This window comes from Miscanthus floridulus, chromosome 7 (genome assembly GCF_019320115.1).
Source record: "Miscanthus floridulus cultivar M001 chromosome 7, ASM1932011v1, whole genome shotgun sequence".
Classification (NCBI taxonomy): Eukaryota; Viridiplantae; Streptophyta; class Magnoliopsida; order Poales; family Poaceae; genus Miscanthus; species Miscanthus floridulus.
Window position 1 is genome coordinate 132,967,682 of NC_089586.1, and position 6,556 is coordinate 132,974,237.

Below are 6,556 nucleotides of genomic sequence, written 5' to 3' on the forward strand. Positions count from 1 at the left end.
ACAGCGATCGATGTGCGGAGGCAATGCAAGATGAGAGACACCAGGGAGCTTAGCAAATGCCTGCCCTGCGTGGAGTGGAGCAGAGCCATATATAGCACTGATCGTGGGTGGTCATGAGTAGTCAGGAAGCATGAAACGAGTTGGCAGGGTTGTCCTCTGGCTCCGTGCCGTGTGCGGTGGTGAGGTCTTGGTCATGAGAGAATTAATTCAAGGATTGAACTTTGAGTGGTCTTGGACTTACGAGCATGTCAGGACTGGAGTGGGCTTTGGGGCTGAACGTACTTGGCGGTGGGGTGCTGGTTCATTTATGCAGGTCAAGGAATTAACTGAGGAGGAGATCACAGGTCAAGGAAACATTAGAGAATGAAAAGATCAATTATAGACTAGCTACCTCAGCTGATTATTGCAGCTCAGGAGAAATCGATAGACGCAACTTTCACGGGTAAGAACAGAGAAACTTGATTCGAGAGAAGCAAGTGAGCAGCAGAGCGAAATAGCTCAGCGTATCCTTTTAAAGACAGAAGACGCAGGAATAGAGAAGCGAAGACATGACAGCGACGCGTCATAAGGTTAGTGGCTAAACTAGCTTGCTTAAAGGTAATAAAGCGCCGCGGGAACGACGTGCTGCATGGACAAACAACATTTTCCACTGGCTAGGTGATTTTTCCACGGATAAACAGTAACTTCCGCGCGTGAACAGTGATTTCCACGCGTGAACAGTGTTTTCTGCACTGCTACAGTACCGACGTATGGAAAACCTACGCTTCTGCAGTCTGTCGTGTTGAAAATCTGCGCTGGTACCATTCTGACATGTTGAAAGAGTGCGTGCACCGTGTTTGCAGTGAGCGAGCGGCATGCTCGCCGGTCGAACTTGTGAGTGAGATTAATGCGTAGCGTGTGCGACACACTATGGCAGTGGTAGCGCGTCGTGCACTGATGATTTTGCAAGGTGATTAGCAAGCGAAGTAAAGGCGGGATAATTAGAACAACGAGAGATGACAGTGGCGCGTCGCGAGATTGATGGAGATAAAAATCTTGCCAAGTGGTATGCTAATAATTAGTGAATGACAATAATTTATCATTTGACTTTGTGGCTATGGAGCTCTCACGTGGAGAGAGATGACGTGCTGGAAGGACAACTTGGACAAGGAAATAAATTAGAGCTCAATTTGGGAATTAGTGCAATAAAATTTAATTTCTCATTTACCACATGCAATAATACATAAACATGATGCTCATGACATGGTTTAATATTTTGATTAAGGCATAACACCGAGGGTGTTACAAATCTACCCCCCTAAAACAAAATCTCGACCCGAGATTTCATGTGCCTAGTGTGAGAACAAGGTAGGAAATACATTTTGACGTAGCAACTAACTATAAGAACCATTGAGGAGATGGGGGTAATGCTTCAATAGGTAACTCTCTTGTTCCCATGTGGCTTCAGCCTCAGAATGATTTTGCCATTGTACCTTGTAAAACTTTATCACCCTGTTCCTGGTCACTCTCTCCTTCTCATCCAAAATTTTTATAGGATGCTCCACATAAGACAGATCAGGTTGGAGCGGAAGTCCTTCTATTTCTATAGATTCTTGAGGAACTCGTAGGCATTTCTTCAGTTGCGAGACGTGAAATACATTGTGAACTGCCGAGAGAATTTCAGGGAGTTGGAGACGATAAGCAACGGGACCACACTGCTGCAACACCTTGTATGGACCCACATATCGAGGGGCTAACTTGCCATGGATACCAAACCGATGTACCCCTCTCAAAGGAGATACCTTGAGATACACATAATCTCCAGCTGCAAATTCCAAAGGTCTTCTTCGTTTGTCTGCGTAAGCCTTCTGTCGACTCTGAGCTAACTTCAAGTGTTCACGAATTATATTTACTTTCTCTCGAGCCTCCTTTATGAAATCTGGCATGAAGTACCCACGGTCTCCTACCTCAACCCAGTTTAGTGGCGTCCTACACTTCTGTCCATATAAAGCTTCAAATGGTGCCATACGGATACTCTCCTGATAGCTGTTATTATAAGAAAATTCGGCCAGCTTCAAACACTGATCCCACTTCTCAGGAAAAGAGATGGTACAAGCCGCAGCATATCCTCGAGCACCTGGTTCACCCTTTCAGTTTGACCATCAGTCTAGGGATGGTATGCTGAGCTTCTGAGAAGACGAGTACCCAAACACTCCTGGAGTTTCTCCCAAAAACAAGAGACAAAAACTGACCCTCTATCAGAGATGATGGTGAGAGGAACTCCATGTAGGGTCACAATTCGATCAAAGTATAACTCCGCATACTTCTTGGCATTGTATCTAGTGTCCACTAGAAGAAAGTGGGCAGACTTGGTCAGACGGTCCACAATGACCCAAATAGAATCAAAGCCCGAGGAGGTGCGGGGTAAACCCATAATGAAATCCAGGGAAATATCCTCCCATTTCCAAACAGGAATGGGCAAGGGCTGCAGATATCCAGGAGTGCGCATATGATCTGCCTTGACTCTACCACAAGTGTCACACTCCACAACGAACTGGGTGATATCTTGCTTTATGTAAGACCACCAGTACAGTTGGCGTAGATCATGGTACATCTTGTTGCTACCAGGGTGGATAGACAGCTTGGAATGATGGGCTTCTTTTAAAATCTTTCTTTTCAGCTCTTCATTGGATGGAACCACCAGCCTATCCTTGTATCTCATGACTCCTAGCTCATCAATGCTAAAATAAGGTCCACGTCCTTCAGCTAGCAACTTCTTGATGTGAGGAATCTCTTCGGGGTCTTCCTTTTGTTCCCGAATAATTTGCTCCAGCAGCTCTGAGGTCAAAGCAATCTGAGCTAGCACCTCTGTGTGGTGAAGTGACAAGGGTATATCCTCAACCTGATGCGACTTACGACTTAAGGCATCAGCTACCACATTGGCTTTTCCTGGATGATAGTGGACTTCCAAATTATAATCCTTGATCAACTCTAACCATCTCCTTTGCCTCATGTTTAACTCAGACTGAGTAAAAATATACTTAAGGCTCTTGTGGTCAGTGAAGATATGCACTTTGTTGCCCAACAAATAATGCCTCCAAATCTTCAGAGAGTGAACTACAGCAGCTAGCTCTAAATCATGGGTAGGGTAGTTCACCTCGTGCTTCTTCAGTTGGCGCGAAGCATAAGCTATCACACGCCCCTCTTGCATAAGCACACACCCCAATCCCATCTTCGAGGCATCACAGTAAACATCAAAGGGCCTCTCAATATCAGGTTGAGCCAATACAGGAGCAGTGGTCAGAAAAGTCTTTAGGGACTGAAAAGCTTCTTCACAAGCTGGACCCCAAACAAACTTAGCTTCTTTCTGGAGCAGCTTAGTCATGGGCTGGGCTATCTTGGAGAAATCAGGGATGAAACATCGATAGTATCCAGCTAGCCCAAGGAACTGACGGATTTGGTGCACAGACCTAGGAGACTTCTAATCTAACACATCTTGCACCTTGCTGGGATCTACAGAAACGCCCTCAGGTGTCAACACATGTCCCAAAAACTGCACTCGATCTAGCCAAAACTCGCACTTGCTGAATTTAGCATACAGCTGGTGCTCTCTGAGTCGAGTCAGGACTATCCGGAGGTGACAGGTATGCTCTTTATCATTCTTGGAGTAGATCAAAATGTCATCAATGAACACTACCACAAACTTATCCAACTCCGGCATGAAGACTGAGTTCATCAGGTACATGAAGAAAGCCGAGGCATTGGTGAGACCGAAAGACATCACTAGGTACTCATACAACCCATACCTAGTAGAGAAAGCTGTCCTTGGTATATCCTGTGGCCTGATCTTGATCTGATGGTAGCCCGGTCGGAGATCTATCTTCGAGAACACCTTGGCACCAGCTAACTGATCAAACAAAGTATCTATGCGGGGCAAAGGATACTTGTTCTTAACTGTTACCGCATTGAGGGGGCGGTAATCCACACACATCCGCAGAGTACCATCCTTCTTCTTCACGAAAATCGCTGGACAACCCCATGGTGAACAACTTGGGCGGATGAAACCCTTGTCCATCAACTCCTCCAGTTGCTTCTTCATTTCTGCCAGTTCTCTTGGAGCCATGCGGTACGGACGCCTGGAGATAGGAGCAGTACCAGGCTCAAGCTCAATGGAGAATTCTACCTCACTGTCCGGTAGCAATCCAGGAAGATCTTCAGGGAAAACATCTGGAAACCCACATACTACTGGAATGGAGGTAAGATCAGGAACGGCTTCAGCATGGGCAGCAACAGATAAGACCGGTTCTGAGGGTATGATGAGAGACATCCTATCCTCAGAAAATGGAAGCCGTAACTCTACACTTCTTCTCTTCATATCCAATACTACCCCATACAACCGCAACCAGTTCATTCCAAGAATAGCATCAATGCCTTGCCCAGGCATTATCATGAACTGTAGACGGTAAGTGTGGGTGGCTAATACCAAACTTACTGTATCCGTGCGGGTATTGATGAACATCTGAGAACCCGCAGTACGGATCTTATAGGCATACGGTATAGCCAATAGTGATAAGTTGTGCCGCTCTACAAACCCCATGCTCATAAAGGAATGCGATGCACCAGAATCAAACAACACCAAAGCTGGATGGGATTCGATGGTAAACATACCAGCCATAACTGTCTCCTGCTGCACAGCTTGCTGAGCATCCGTGAAGTGCACCTGACCAGATCTGCTAGGCACCTTCCTCTTGATGAAAGTCCTCTTAATCAGCCTAGAATTTGTAGACGGCTAAGACGGCTGGGCTGTCTGCTGCTGAGGACACTCCCTAGCATAGTGGCCATCCTTGCCACACTTGAAACAAGCACTAGGTTTGTTCCCGAATCCCTGACGAGGTGGAACCAGCTGTCCCTGAGTCTGCTGGGGCTGCACCTGCTGCTGAGGTGCCTTGTACTGAGTAGCAGAAGTTTGTGATGTCTGCTGGGGTGACCGGTACAGAGGCCCGCCGGATGGTTGATAGGGCCCCCGCCTAACAATCTGCACCTTCTGAGTATGGGGATGGCTGGAGGATCCAGCTGCCACCCGCTTCCGCTTCCAATCCGCCTGAGATGCCCGCTGGAAACCCTCAAGAGCAATGGCGGCGTTCATCAGAGCCCCAAAGGTCTGATAGTTCCCCAGGTACAGTTTCTCCTGAAGAGCAGGAGTGAGACCGCGAAAGAAGCGATCCCTCTTCTTGTCATCCGTGTCCACCTAACTACCAGCATACTGAGCCAAGTGGTTAAACTGGGTCACATACTCCATTACTGTCCTACTCCCCTGACGTAGCTCCATGAACTCGGTCACCTTCTGGTGGATAACACCAGCAGGTATGAAGAACTCGCGGAAAGCGGTGGAGAACTCCTACCACATCGCCGGGTGATCCGGCAGCTCCGCGGCCTGGAAAGTCTCCCACCAGGCACCTGCGGACCCCAAAAGCAGTTGGGACGCAAAGTGCATCTTCTGCTCGTTGGCCACTCCGAGCAGCCGAAACTTCTGCTCCAACGTGCGAAGCCAGTGCTCCGCCTCCAATGGATCGTCCGACGGTGTGAATGTGGGTGGGTGGGTTTTGAGGAAGTCCTGGTAAGAGGACTGTCCCTCAGGACGACGAGCACCACCCCCATTCCCACCATTGCCTCCGGGGCCTCCACGGGCAAGACCCGCGAGGGCCTGTGCCATAATCTCCATGGCACGAGCTGTCTCCTGACGAGCAGCGGCTGACTCCTGGCGAGCAGCCAACAACTCCACCATGACCTCCGCGGCGGACAGCGGCGGAGGCGGTGGCGGAAAAGGCTGAGGAACCAAGGGTGGAACCTCCTGAGCTCCCTCGTTGCCACGCTCAAAGGCCTGAGCACTGTCACCATGGCCCTCGTTGGCCGCTCCCGAACTGGTGCTCCCACGTCCGGACCTCAGATTCATCTATAAGAGAGACGAACCATCCATTAGGACACCTTCTCGATCAGGATCCAGGGATTAAAGAAATGGCAGCACATTTTTTTAAGGCATTCATTAAGTTAGTCCTACCAATTTACTACTTTCATTATACGTGAAGGGGGATTCCTAGTTCAAGTAAGATGCTATTATATGATGCATGCTTCGACCTATACGTTCACTCAAGCCGGAATATAGCGGCGTTCGTAAAATTTTCGGCATATCGCACACTCACTTTCCGTATACTAAGCAATTTCTTACGTCATGTAAGTCAGTGTACCTGCAGAAACTGATTAGATAAAACCAGTGCCGCTATCCTAGATATACCATATAGCTAGGGCTTATACTTAACTTAATCGCATCCTACTTTTCGCAAAACTTTTGTTGGTCCACTTTTAGTTTTGTAAAAGAGTGAGGAACTCGTGACCATTATTGGCTCTGGTACCAACTATGGCAGAACCACCCGAAATAGCGTACTTACGAAGGCGCTCGTCTTCCATCAGACACTAAGCACCCCGAAAGTAACTACAGCGAGCGGTGTCCGTCGGGCACACCCCAAGGGAGAACCCGAAAGATCCACATTTTTCCCAAGGATCCAATAATGAAAACGAG